General features: G+C 50.8%; 1 long non-coding RNA gene across 1 annotated transcript; it reads left to right on the top strand.

The window, feature by feature from the left end:
* The first annotated feature begins 9,917 nt into the window (after nucleotides 1–9,917).
* Nucleotides 9,918–12,245, top strand: LOC120360201 (uncharacterized). Its single transcript, XR_005576779.2, has 3 exons — nucleotides 9,918–10,224; nucleotides 11,311–11,612; nucleotides 12,081–12,245. It is a non-coding gene; the product is annotated as an uncharacterized LOC120360201 (long non-coding RNA).
* The last annotated feature ends 2,340 nt before the right edge of the window (nucleotides 12,246–14,585 follow it).

The following is a 14,585-nucleotide window of genomic DNA, read 5'->3' as shown; positions in this document are numbered from 1 at the left end:
GATCTCGGCTCACCGCAACCTCCGCCTCCTGGGTTCAGGCAATTCTCCTGCCTCAGCCTCCTGAGTAGCTGGGATTACAGGCACGTGCCACCATGCCCAGCTAATTTTTTGTATTTTTTAGTAGAGACGGGGTTTCACCATGTTGACCAGGATGGTCTCGATCTCTTGACCTCGTGATCCACCCGCCTCGGCCTCCCAAAGTGCTGGGATTACAGGCTTGAGCCACCGCGCCCGGCCTTCATTCCTTTTTTACGGCTGTATAATATTCCAGTGTATGGATATCTAACATTTTGTTAATGCATTTATCTATTGATGGACACTGAGTCTATTTACACCTTCTGGTTATTTGAATAATACTGCTGTCAACATTCATGTTCAAATTTTTGTGTGGACATATATTTTCAATATTCTTGGGTAGATATCTAGGAATGGAATTGCTAGGTCAAATGGTAACTGTTTCACTTACTGAAGGAACTGCCAAACTGTTTTCCACAGTAGCTGCACCATTCTACGATCCCACCAGCAGTCTAGAAGAGTTCCAGTTTTTCCACACTCCCACCACTTGTTACCTGTCTTTTTTTTTTTTTTTTTTCACTATAGCCATCCTACTGGGTGTGATGTGGTATCTCATTATGGCTTTGGTTTGCATTTTCCCATGACCCATGATGTTGACCTTATTTTCCTGTGTTTAGTGGCCATCTGCATATTTTCTTTGGAGAGATGTTTATTCAGATGTTTTGCTCACTTCATAACTGGGTTATTCGCCTTTTAATAAGTTATACAAGTTTTTCTTTTAATCTGGACATAAGTTTCCTATCAAATATATAGTTTGCAAATATTTTTCTTTTCTTTTTTTGCTCATACCCAATCTTGTTAAATTTGTAAATATTTTCTTTGATGGCCCGGCAAGGTGGCTCATGCCTGTAATCCCAGCACTTTGGGAGGCTGGGATAGGCGGATCACGAGGTCAGGGGTTTGAGACCAGCCTGGCTAACATGGTGAAACCCTGTCTCTATGAAAATACAATTATTAGCCGGGTATGGTGGCATTTTTTTTTATGTTCAAAATAGGTTTTAATCATAAGCTTGATATACAAATTGCTGTACAGTCATCTTAATAAAATGAAATAGTGAGTGAAAAGTACAAAACAAAGCTCTCACATTCCCCTTAGTGAAGTATCAAAGGATCGCTCATAGCCCAAAATTAGTGACAAGGTAAGTGGCCAGTCTGTAAAGCAGGCTAAGGCAAATGCTGTAAACTAGCTGTTACAGGTGCGCAGGCTCCGCTGCAGATCAGAGGCCTGAGTTCCTACCACCCTACTACTGAGTTTCTACAGGCTAGTTCCTACTAGCCTGTAGTCCCAGCTACTCGGGAAGCTGAGGCAGGAGAATTGCTTTAACCTGGGAGGCGGAAGCTGCAGTGAGCTGAGACTGCACCACTGCACTCCAGCTTGGGCAACAGAGCAAGATAACATCTACATATATATATATATATATATGCTTTATTTGATTCTATTGTCTTTCACTTTCTTGTCAAAAACATCCTTTGAAGCACAAAGGTTTTTTTCTTTTCTTTTTTCTTTTTTTATGAGACAGGGTCTCACTCTGTCACCAAGGCTGGAGTTCAGTAGCACGATTTGACTCAACTGCAATCGCCACCTCCAGGGTTCAAGTGATTCTCCTGTCTCAGCCTCCCAAGTGGCTAGGATTACAGGTGTGTGCCAAGAAGCTAAATTTTGTATTTTATTTTTAGAGACAGAGTCTTGCTTTGTTGCCCAAGCTCGAGTGCAGTGGCATGATCTCGGCTCACTGCAACCTCCGCCTCCCGGGTCCTAACAATTCTCCAGCTTCAGCCTCCTGAGTAGCTGAGACTACAGGTGCATACCGCCATGCTTGGCTAACTTTTTATATTATTTTTTTAGTCGAGATGGGGTTTTACCATGTTCCCCAAGCTGGTCTCAAACTTCTGAGCTCAGGCAATCCACCAGCCTCATCAGCCTCCCAAAGTGCTAGGATTACAGGCATGAGCTGCCACACCCGGCCAAGTTTGTATTTTTTTTTTTTTTTTAAGACGGAGTTTCGCTAGTTACCCAGGCTGGAGTGCAATGGCGCGATCTCAGCTCACTGCAACCTCCGCCTCCTGGGTTCAGGCAATTCTCCTGCCTCAGCCTCCTGAGTAGCTGGGACTGCAGGCACGTGCCACCATGCCCAGATAATTTATTTTATATTTTTAGTAGAGACGGGGTTTCACCATGTTGACCAGTATAGTCTTGATCTCTCGACCTCGTGATCCACCCGCCTCAGCCTCCTAAAGTGCTGAGATTACAGGCTTGAGCCACCGCGCCCGGCTCCAAGTTTGTATTTTTAATGGAGACAGGGCTTCACCATGTTGGGCAGGCTGGTCTCGAACTCTGGGGCTTAAATGATCCACCTGCCTCAGCTGCCCAAAGTGCTGGGATTATAGGCGTGAGCCATTGGGCCTGGCCCAGGCTTTACATTTTGATGAATAACAGTTTTTTTTTTCCGGTTTTTTTTTTTTTTTTTTTTTTTTTGGTACAGGGACACTCTTGTAATATTTAGTTTTTCCCCAAGGAAGAATAAAGATATCTTATACTACATTTGGTAATGTACTTGTTAAAGGTAATATGGGTGTTATTATTTGAAACTATTTAATGGCATATCATATAATAGTGCACATATTAGGTGTCAATATTTCCAGAGAAAAAGACAAAGTATGTAACTATCAATAAAACTAATTGAATAAAAATCGTGGCACCCTTGGAGGAATGGTTGATCTCAGGTCTGGGAGAGAAAATACTCAGAATGAGCCTGGGGCAGACGGTGCCGGAAAGCAAAGATAACAACACGAGAATGGCAAATGGACACCGAGCTCCCACGGGCCTAAGACAGAGACAAATTCAACCTCAGAGAGATTGCACCAGAAACACTGAATCAAAAACAACAACATAGTATCAGCGCAGAGTCCCACTAACGGGAAGATGGATAAAGGGAGGGAGAAAATGAAACACATTGGACAGACTACCAACTCCTCACTCTGAAAATTGGCAAATACAGGAAAAAACTAAGCAGTCTCCCTTCTTTCCCATGTGAACTTAATTTCAAGGTTATCAAATTGTCCTACTTGATGAGGGAACATTCTTTTTTTTTTTTTTTTGAGACGGAGTTTCACTCTTGTTACCCAGGCTGGAGTGCAATGGCGCGATCTCGGCTCACCGCAACCTCCACCTCCTGGGTTCAGGCGATTCTCCTGCCTCAGCCTCCTGAGTAGCTGGGATTACAGGCACGCGCCACCATGCCCAGCTAATTTTTTTGTATTTTTAGTAGAGACAGGGTTTCACCATGTTGACCAGGATGGTCTCGATCTCTCGACCTCGTGATCCACCCGCCTCGGCCTCCCAAAGTGCTGGGATTACAGGCTTGAGCCACCATGCCCGGCGGGAACATTCTTTACAGAAGAATTTCAGTTAATAAATGAGAAATGACAGAACTGGAAAATCAGCATTTTGCACCCCCAATGAAATAAGTGTCAGGCAATTACCAATAGATACAACTATTGGATAAAAGGTTGATGAGGCTGGGTGTGGTGGTACATGCCTGTAGTCCCAGCCACTTGGGAGGCTGAGGTGGGAGAACATTTGAGTCCAGAAGTTTGAAGCTGCAGAGAACTATGATTGTGCCTATGAATAGCCACTGCACTGCAGCCTGGGCAACACAGGGAGACTTTGCTCCCCGCATCCCACGCCAAAAAAAAAAAAAAAAAAGGTTGATGAGGGGCCAGGCATGGTGGTTGATGCCTGTAATCCCAGCTACTCAGGAGGCTGAGGTAGGAGAATTACTTGAACCTGGGAGGTGGAGGTTGTAGTGAGCGGAGATCATGCCACTGCTCTCCAGCCTGGGCAAGAAGAGTGAAACTTAGATGAGGTTATCAGCACCTGTAGCCCCTACTCAATTTTAGAATCACTAAAAGACAACCAGGTATTTTGCATCTCCTGAATGCAGTGTGTAGCACCTAGAAAATCTTCTTGCCTAGAAGTAGAACTTGAATAAACCAAACCTCTGAGCCAACATCCATATATAGAGGAACATATTCAATAGCACCAAAAAATAATAATAATAAACAGATTCAGAGCATGCGAAATTTTACTGGAAAATTTACCCAGTCTCTTCAACAACTCAATGACTATAAGGGTGAGGGTTGGGGGTGTTTGTCTTTGATAAGATCATTATGAAGCATAATAATCAGCCGGGCTCGGTGGCTCACGCCTGTAATCCTAGCACTTTGGGAGGCTGAGGTGGGTGGATCACCCGAGGTCAAGAATTCAAAACGAGCCTGGCCATCATGGTAAAACCTCATCTTAAAAAAAAAAAAAGTAAAAAGAAAAGAAAAAAAGCAGCATAATAATCAATTGGAGTGTATAAACCTTGTTCTTGATTCAAAACAAAACAACAACAACAAAACAGTAGAAAGGCATTTTTGAGACAATCAGGGATATTTGGTTAAGGACTAGGAGGTATTAGATGATATTAAGGAATTATTATTAATTTTGTTATATATGATAATGGCATTGTGGTTATGAAGAAAACGTTTCTAGTTTTTTTCTTTGTTGAGACAGGGTCCTCACTCTGTCACCCAGGCTGGAGTGCACTGCAACCTCTGCTTCCCAGGCTCAAACGATCCTCCTGAATAGCTGGAACTACAGGTGTGCCACCACGCCCGGCTAATTTTTGGTCGAGATGGGGTTTTCCCACACTGCCCAGGCTGACCTCAAGTGATCAAGTGCTGGGATTACATGCCCGAACCACCACGCCCGGGGCCTCCTCCCCTTAACAAGCATTTACCGAGAGGCCATCCTGTGCCAGACTCTGCTCTGGGCACACGGCCGGGAGCACCACAAAGCCCCCCGCCACCTGGAGCTTGCTCGGGGAGGGGAGGGAGACACGCACCGGTCTCCGGTGTGAAATGCCGCGCCCCGGAGTGACTATCAGAGACGGAGCCCACAGGAGTCGTCCGTTCGTTTCCTGCGGGGGCTGTAACGGATTACCACAGACATAAGGGCTTCAAACCTGAACGTCTGACCTGACCGTTCTGCAGTCAGACGTCTGACAGGGCTCTCTGCCCTAAAATCTGGCCCGGCCCCGGCGGGGCTGCGTTTCCTTCCGGAGGCTGTAGGGGCGCATGTGCTTCCTCCCTCACCTTTTCCGGTTTCTCGCGGCCAGCCGGCGTCCCTGTTTGTGGCTTCTTCTTCCCGTACGGGGTGTCTCTGACTCTCCTCTGCAGCCACAGCTCCTTCCTCTCTCCTCCGCCTTCCTCTTCCGCTTTTAAGGACCCTCATGATGACATTGGGCCCACCTGGATAATCCCGAGCACCTCTTTAGGATCAGCTGTAGCAGCCTTAATTCCCCCTCGCCGTGTCACGGAGCACATTGATAGGTTCCGGGGTGAGGACGTGGATCTCTCCAGGGCCCTAGTCTGCAGACCACGGATGAGGAGGCCGGTGAAGATGGACAGACAAAGGCGGAGGCAGAAAAAAGGCTCGGAGAGAGGCAGAGGTCCGGGCTGCGAGGAGAGAGGAGGTGGCTGAGAAAAGAGACAGTGTCCCGGGTGTGCTTGGGGGGGATTTCGGGGGATTCTGCCAGCTGAGACTTTCCAGGGACGTTATTGCAGGAAAGCTTGGGCAGCTGCGAAACCCCAGATGACGCCAGAGGACTGTTCGAGGTTGAGCCAATAGGCAATTGTCGGAGAGGGTGGGAAGGAGGGCTGCTCTCAGCAAGTTTCCTGAGCTCAAGGCTATTCGAGGCTCCATCCCTGGGCTGGGAGTATGGGTCTATACCCTTGGGGGCAGGAGGGAGGCTTTAATCAAATTCTCAAAGGGGCCTGGGACCAATAAAAGTTAACTCCTATTTGAGTGTTAATAAAAGGAAGTGCTTGGAATGTAAAATGCTGCAGTCACTGTGGAAGACGGTTTGGCGGTTCCTCAAAATACAGTTACTATGACCCGGCAACTCCATTCCTAGGCGCATGCCCGGGAGAACGGAAGTCGTCCATCCACACAAAATCTTATCCACGGATGTTTGTAGCAGCAGTTTGGCTCATAATAGCCAAAAGTGGAAACAACCCTAATGTCAGTCTCCTGATGAGCGGATAAACAAAATGTAGTATATCCATGCAATGAAATCTTATTCAAGCGTTAAAAAGAATGAAGTTCTGAGACAGGATAAAACATGAATGAAACTTGAAGACATAATGCTAAGTGAAATAAGCCAGACAGGAAAGGACAAATATATGATTCCACTGTATATAAGGTACCCAGACCAAAACCTAAAATGCAATAAAAAAATAGAAATAAAAAAATAAAAAAAAAAATAAGGTACCCAGAGTAGTCAAATTCATAGAAACAGAAAATAGAATGGTGATTGGCATGGGCTGAGAGAGGGCAGATGGGAGTGAATGTTAGTGGGTATAAGTTTCTTTTTGGGGTGATTACATGTTTTAAAATAGATTGTGGTTGTGCAACTCTGAAAATATACTGAAAGCCACTGAATTCTTTAAATGGGTGATGGGTGAAATTTCTGCTATGTAAATTATATCTCAGTAAAGCTGTTCCTAGAAAAAAGAGGAAGTGGGCCAGGTACAGCTGCTCACGCCTATAATCCCAGCACTTTGGGAGGCTGAGGTGGGAGAATTGCTTGAATCCAGGAGTTCAAGACCAGCCTGGGCAATACAGTGAGAACCATCTCTACATACCTATAAAAAAAATTTTTAAAAATTGCCCAGTGAGGTAAGACACACCTACAGTCCCAGCTACCTGGGAGGCTGAGGTGGAAGAATCTTGTGAGCCCAGGATGTGGTGAGTGCAGTGAGTTGTGATCTTGCCACTGTACTTCAGCTTGGACAGCAGAGTAAGACCCGGCCTCAAAAAATAAATTTTCTTTTATAAAAAGAGGAAGTGCTTGGCCCCTAGAGAGCATGGCATTTCACTTTATCTTTGCAGCTGTGAAAGGCAGGTCTTGACCTTCTCCCCTCTTACAGGTGAGCAGATGGCAGAGAGGCGAGGGTCACTAGGCTAAGGCAGGATGGCTGTTTAGTGACAGGCCTTGGACCAGGTCTCCTGTATTGGTCATTCTTTGTCCTGCGAGCCATGCTGGAGTGCAGATTCGGAGGTGACAGGCAAGTGGCACAGTCAGTGACGCATCTTTTTCAGCAGCTGCTGGAGAGTGGGCAGTTCTGATGGCAGCAGGGGAAGCTGGCCGGGAAGAGGGGGTGACGAGTCAGCTCAGGCTGCCACAACACCAGACACTAGATGACTTAAACAACAGGACTTTATTTCTCACAGTTCTGGAGGCTGGAAAGTCCTAGGTGAAGGTGCCGGCTAAACTCATTCCTGGCAAGGGCCCTTCCTTTCCTGACTCCTCTCCGGACTCACCACACACCTTTTCTTGGTATGTGCATGTGGCGAGATCTCTCCTCCTCTTATAAGGTCACTAATCTGGCTGGGCATGGTGGCTCACACCTGTAATCCCAGCACTTTGGGAGGCCAAGGTGGGCAGATCATCTGAGGTCAGGAGTTCAAGACCAGCCTGGCCAACATGGTGAAACCCTGTCTCTACTAAAATAAAAAAATTAGTCAGACCTGGGGACAGGCGCCTATAATCCCAGCTACTTAGGAGGCTACGGCAGGAGAATCGTTTGAACCTGGGAGGTGGAGGCTGCAGTGAGCTGAGATCACACCACTGCACTCCAGCCTGAGCCACAGAGCAAGACTCCATCTCAAAATAATAATAATAAAGTCACCAATCCTATTGGATTAGGACTCCACCCTTAAAACCTCACTTAACCTTAAGTATCTTCTAAAAGTTCCTCTTCAAATAGAGTCACAGTGGGGATAGGGCCCCCTATATTAATTTTAAGGAGACACAATTCAGTCCAGAGTAGGAGGCATAACCAGCTATCAAAGCATACTCAGGTGTGACCTCCTCTGCACCCAGCCCTCACCTCATGCAATCCTCCCAGTCGTGGGAAGGTGTTGCTATCACACCTCTGCCCCCATTTTATAGGAGCAAGCTCAGAAAGCTACATTTGACTGGGTGGGGTGGCTACTTAGTAATCCCAGCTACTCAGGAGGTTAACGTCAGGAGATAGCCTGAGCCTGAACCTTGAAAATTGAGGCTGCAGTGAGCCAAGATCGCACCACTGCACTCCAGCCTGGGCAATGGGAGTGAGACCCTGTCTCAAAAACAACAAAAAGGAAAAAAAGCAAGGTAGGCTGGGCACGGTGGCTCACATCTGTAATCCCCCAGCATTTTGGGAGGCAGAGGTGGGTAGATCACCTGATGTCAGGAGTTCAAGACCAGCCTGGCCAACATGGTGAAACTGTCTCTACTGAAAATAAAAAAAATTAGCTAGGAGAGGCTGAGCCAGGAGGATCACTTGAACCCAGGAGGCAGAAGTTGCAGTGAACCAAGATTGCACCACTGCACTCCAGCCTGGGTGACAGAGCAAGACTCTGTCTCAAAAAAAAAAAAAAAAGAAAAGAAAAAGAAAAAGAAAAAAAAATTTTGCCTACCCAAGGACACACAGCTAGTGAGTGATTTGGGTCACATTTCCTGACCCCAGGGCCCATTCGCCTATCCCTACCCAGGTCACCGCCATGTCTCAGGAGGCCCCTCTGGGGAAGCATCGGGGACCCTCATAGGAGGCTCTGGAACAGAGAGCTGCAGGACTGGGACAGGGAGGCCATGGGGAGGCTGCACATCATCCTGTTCCATGGAGGTCACTGCTGGGGTAGCCCCATCCTGGGCCACAGACACCAAGGACTGCAGTCTGCGGGGAAGAGGCTGAGCTGGGACGGCAGTGGCCCGAGTCCATTCTGAAGGCTTATGAGCAAGGTGAGCCGAGCCAGAGAGGCGGCTGAGCAAGCAAGGGTGAAGACTGAGGGTGGGGGCTTGTGCTGAAGAGGCGAGGGGCAGCCTCAGAGGGAAAGGCAGGGCCAGATGCAGAGGCTGACCCGAGCGGGCGAGGGGACCGGGATTCATGGGGAGACTGGGTCAGGGGCCAGACAGGCCGGAGCGCCTAGCGTCGGAAGCTGGGTGATTGGGCCTCATTCTCTGCCACATGAGACTCCTCCAGCCCAGCCCCTGTCTCCTTTTCACCTCTCACAGATCCTCCCATACATCCCTGGTACCCTGTCATCTTTCCTAAGCTATGCTCTCTTTCAGGAGGGTGGAGTTTAGGGGAGAGCATCCTGCAGAAATAGCAAGTCTCAAAGTCAGCTCTTGTCTTGAGTCCCAGGCTCCTTTGGCGGAAGGGTAGTCCCCCTTTTTGCGTGTTTTAGGTGGTCAGCCTGGCAGGGGGCGGGAGGCCTGGGTTTCTTTCTTCTCTTTAGGATGGGGCTTGTCCCCCACCTCCCGCCAGCTGGCAGCCTCCCAGCCCCTGGCGGCCCCAATCCATTGTCCCAGTAAGAATAGAGAAAACAGCTTTGCAAAGTGACGCCGTGAATGATGCAGGGCGGCTGGGGCTGGGCCTGAACTCATGGGATGAGGTCCCCCCGCTCAGGCCCTGGCTCAGCTCCCGGGACAGTGACTCTACTAGGAGGGTAGGGGCCCAGCGTCCCTCCCCAGGATCCCCAAATCACACTCCAAGCCCACCCTGTCCAGGATGTGGATTTCCAGCGATGGGTTTGGGGGACCAGATGCCCCAACTCTTCCTAGAACTTCACTCTCATTCAAAGTTTGAGAGGGAGTAAGGGGTGGGTGACGGGCTGGGAGAGATTTCTGGAAGCTGAGAAAGGGGCCGGTCTGACCCCCCAACTTTGTCCCGCTCTTATTGGCCCTCACCCCCTCCACTTTTCCCGCCCCAATTGTCTCAGTGTCTGGGTCCTGGCCCTGGGAGGAGGGGATAGTGGGGATAGGAGTGGGGAGGGGGCTCAAGCTGAAAGCAGAGAGACTCCGCTCCAGGAACACCAAGTGAAGGACAGCAGCCTTCAGCCTTGACCCCAGACCTTAGCCCGCCAGAACCTGGGCTCCCTAAAGCAAAAGCGGGCCCCCCATTGTGTACCAGAGTGTGGGGTGGGGAATGCCCACACCCCAAGGGCCCCCAGGTTAAAGGCAAGAGACTGGGGCTGTTGGGGAAGTTGCCCAGGCTGAGGGGCCGGGGCTGGCAGAGACATGGGGCTGCTGCTGCTGCTGCCGCTGCTCCCAGGCTGGGGTAAGCGGCTGGTCCATGGGGGCCATGGGGAAAGCCAGGGCAGAGGGAGGGGAAGAAAAAGAGGTAGGCATAGGGGTGGGAGACTTGGGGGCCAGGTGCAGGGAGCAGAGGGACAGAGGTGGCTGGAGTGGAAGTGGAGAAGCCCTGAGGACAGCAGAGGAGAGGGGCAAGCAGGGCTCCAGGAGAGCCATGTGGGGGCTCCAAGAGCCCAGGCTTTGGGGTGCAGCCGAGCCCCCTGCCCATGCACCCCTCAGAGGCTCCGTCTGCCTGCCCATCCGCCCCATCTTCTGGGGGTCCTGGCTCACCCTCAAAGGCTGAGCTATTGTATTTATGGGGGTATGTGGGAAGGGGGGCTGTGTATGTGGGTTTGCAGCTCTGCTCATGCATTTCTGGGTCTGTGACATTAGTGTCTGAGGCCCTGTACTTATGTACATGTGACTTTGAGTCTGTAGGGACATCTACGTGTGGCCTGTGTTTGGAGCCTCCTTGAGTGTGTGTCTGGGATGGAATCTGTGTCTAGAAGACCTAGTGGCCACTGAGGTTGTGATTTTTAGTCCAAGTGTGGGTGTCCGTGAATGAGTGTGTGTGAGCATAAGTGTGCTCTTTCCCTATTCAGAGGCCGGGGTCCTGGTAGCAGGAGGGGGAGGGGGAGAGCCAGGAGTCCTGGGAAGCTGACCCTATGGCAGACAGGCAGATGGGCCAGAGGGGGAGGGAGGAGGGCGATCCCATTGTCCCCTGGGGAGTACAATGACCACGCCTCAGCCCCTGACCTCACCATCGTGCCTGCCCCACCCCCTCCCCATTGCCAGGGCCTGGCTGAAAGAGGCCATCAATCACAGCCACCCCACCAGGCCCACACTGCACCCGCCAGTCGGCCAGTGGCCTGCCCTGCTCCTCAGACAGCTGGGTCCTGCTCTATCCTCCCTGCCCCCTGGCGCCCCCTGCCCCAAAGTCTCCCCAAAGTCAAGTCCTGTCTTCTTGCCTCTTGTCCATGCTGGGGGGAAGTCAAAGTCATGGGGGAGGTGGTGGGCAGAGGGTGGGCCACAGGAGGTCGCCATGTCCAGGCTGTGCTGGCTGTCCCTACAGGCTGCGCTGCAGGCTCCGAGCTGACCTTCGTGCAGGAGCCGGGGAACATGGTTGCTGTTTGGGAGCACCCACTGGTGCTGCCCTGCCAAGTGGAGGGTGAGCCACCGTGTCCATTTCCTGGCAGTGGGATGGGCTGGCCTTAGCCAATGACAGTGGTGCCACCCTGATGCCAGATGGCTCCCTACACCTGGCCACCCTGCCCTCCCGCTGGAGCCTCCCTTCCAGTGCCCACGAGTACCACTGCATGGCCCACAACTGCTATGGGCGGCTGGTGAACCGACGGGCCCAGGTACAGCTGGCAAGTAAGTGACTGGGCTGCTCCTGGGGATGAGAGTGTGTGGGGCAGCCACAGAAGGCGCCCACGGGGCACAGAGTCGCTGAGAGTGGGCCTGAGCAGGGCCAGCCCAGCCATTCTGTACAGTGTACACACTGGCTGCAGCCTCTGATTCTTTTAGGGGCCCACAAAAACATTTTATCTTCTTCGAAACCAGAAGAAAAAAATGAACATAATAATAAACATGTAAAAATGAGTCCAGACTGGATTATATCTGTATTCCAATGCCATTGTAAGCTATGATTTGAAATGTTTGTAACAGAGGAAGGGGAAGTGCTTACGGCCCACAGAAGTCCTAGGTGTGAGACTGCAGGCTGCATACTAAGGAGGAAATGGCAGATGTGGGCATAGAAGTGGGGCCTGGCCCTGGGGCTTGGTTGTGGGGCATAGCCCAGGGCGAGCGCCACAGGTACCCAAGCAGCCCCCCATCCCCTAGGCCTGTCCCGCTTCCACCAACATCCAGAGGCCGTCGAGGGGAGCAGGGTGGAGTTGCTTGCTTCCAGTGTCTGATCCAGGGGGTGCCCGAACCCTCCATTTCCTGGGAGCACAATGGCACAGCCCTGAATACTGCCAACCGCCGGTGAGCACCTGCTGGGAGGGCAATGGGACGGCGGGCTGCGGGCCAGGGCACAGGCCATGGAGCCCTGACCTCTGGATCCTCAGGGTCACACTGCTGCCTAGTGGCATCCTCCACATCACCAGCGTGAGCCAGGCTGACGTGGGAACCTACCACTGTGTGGCACGGAATGTGGCCAGTACCCGTCATAGCCAGGATGCCCAGTTGACCTTGAGTGGTAAGACAGGCCTAGCAGGGGCACTGGGCAGAGAGGAGGGTTTGGTTGCTGTAGTTGTATGTGGGACAGACGGCAATTTTGAGCACCTATGACGTGTTAAGTAGTGTGGCAGGTATGGGAGGCCAGCAGGCTTGTGCCATTCCTGGCTTCCTGGAGCTCACAACCTGAGAGAGAAGGCGGTGCTACAGGGACCCAAGCTTGGGCTGTGGGCAGGGGTTGTCAGGGGTTTCTGCAGTAGGCTACCCCAAGCTGGGTGTTGAAGGGTGAGTGGAGAGAGGCAAGCCAAGGTCAGCAGGGCAGGACGGGGGCATTTCCTTGAACAAATGCGTAAGGGTGAGGACAACAAAGTTCACGCAGGCAGTTCTGTGTTGCTGGACCACAGAATGGGCAGAATTTACGGTTGCAAAGTTCATGTTGGCAGGTAGGCAAGGCACAGCATGAAAGGAGTTAAGAACTTGATCCAGTGGGCAGTGGCAGTGCTGGAGGGTCTAGCCTTGGGGCTGAGTCAGCCTGTGTCTTGAACACGCCGTCCCCATACACATACACGTGTACATACTTGTATGCGCATGTGTGTGGGTGTGCATGTGTTTGTGTATGCGTCTGTGCTTGCATGTACATGTGCATGTGTGTGCGTGCACACTTGCACATCTCCTTCTTGGGGTGTGGATGAAAATAGCTTTGTACATGAGTTGAAACACCCAGGATAACCCCACCTGTGGGCCAAGTGGGGTGGGAGAATTTGTGCCCAAAGTGAAGGCCACAGCAGAGCCTACGAGGGCCTAATGCCTAGCCAAAGAGGCAGGTTAGACCTGGCCTAAAACCGAGATGCCACAGGGTCTGTGAGGGACAGTCATGCCTGAATCAGCCACTAGGGGGCTCCAGGGTATAAATAAGCAAAGGTACCACAGGGCACCACGCCGCACCCGGGCAGAGTTTCAAAACATCTCCAACAAAATTTCACTAAAGGATATATTTTTTTGTTTTTTCTTTTTCTTTCTTTTTTGTTTTTGTTTTTGTTTTTTGAGACGGAGTTTCACTCTTGTAACCCAGGCTGGAGTGCAATGGTGCAATCTCGGCTCACCGCAACCTCCGCCTCCTGGGTTCAAGCAATTCTCCTGCCTCAGCCTCCTGAGTAGCTGGGATTACAGGCACGCACCACCATGCCCAGCTAATTTTTTGTGTTTTTAGTAGAGACGGGGTTTCACCATGTTGACCAGGATGGTCTTGATCTCTTGACCTCGTGATCCACCCGCCTCGGCCTCCCAAAGTGCTGGGATTACAGGCGTGAGCCACCGCACCCGACCTGTTTTGTTTTTTTAAGACAGAGCCTCGCTCTGTAGCCAGGCTGGAGCGCAGCGGCATGATCTCGTCTCATTGCAACCTCTGCCTCCCGTGTTCAAGCAATTCTGCCTCATCTCCCGAGTAGCTGGGTACAGGCACATGCCACCACGCCCAGCTAATTTTTGTATTTGTAATAGGGATGGGGTTTCACCATATTGGCCAGGATGGTCTCCATCTCTTGACTTCGTGATCTGCCCGCCTTGGCCTCCCAAAGTGCTGGGATTACAGGCTCCTGGCCGATGTATCATTTTTAAACTGAAGACTGGCAGGGGAAGGGGGAACTGTTGTCTCTCTCTCTCTCTCTTTTTTTTAAAATTTTTTTTATTTTTTTATTTTTTTATTTTATTTTATTTTTTTTTTGAGACGGAGTTTCGCCCTTGTTACCCAGGCTGGAGTGCAATGGCGCGATCTCGGCTCACCGCAACCTCCGCCTCCTGGGCTCAGGCAATTCTCCTGCCTCAGCCTCCTGAGTAGCTGGGATTACAGGCACGTGCCACCATGCCCAGCTAATTTTTTGCACTTTTAGTAGAGACGGGGTTTCACCATGTTGACCAGGATGGTCTCGATCTCTCGACCTCGTGATCCACCCGCCTCGGCCTCCCAAAGTGCTGGGATTACAGGCTTGAGCCACCGCGCCCGGCTTTTTTTTATTTTTTAAATTTTCTTTTTTTTAAAAGATGGAGTTTCACACCATGTTGGTCAGGCTGGTCTTGAACTCCCGACCTCAGGTGATCCGCTCGCCTTGGCCTCCAAAGTGCTTGGATTACAGGCGTGAGCCACCGCGCCTGGCCCCGAACTGTTATGTC

Source organism: Saimiri boliviensis, chromosome 19 (genome assembly GCF_048565385.1).
Source record: "Saimiri boliviensis isolate mSaiBol1 chromosome 19, mSaiBol1.pri, whole genome shotgun sequence".
In the NCBI taxonomy this organism is placed as follows: domain Eukaryota; kingdom Metazoa; phylum Chordata; class Mammalia; order Primates; family Cebidae; genus Saimiri; species Saimiri boliviensis.
Note: the sequence above shows the minus strand (reverse complement) of the source record. Positions and strands in the feature narration are given on the sequence as shown.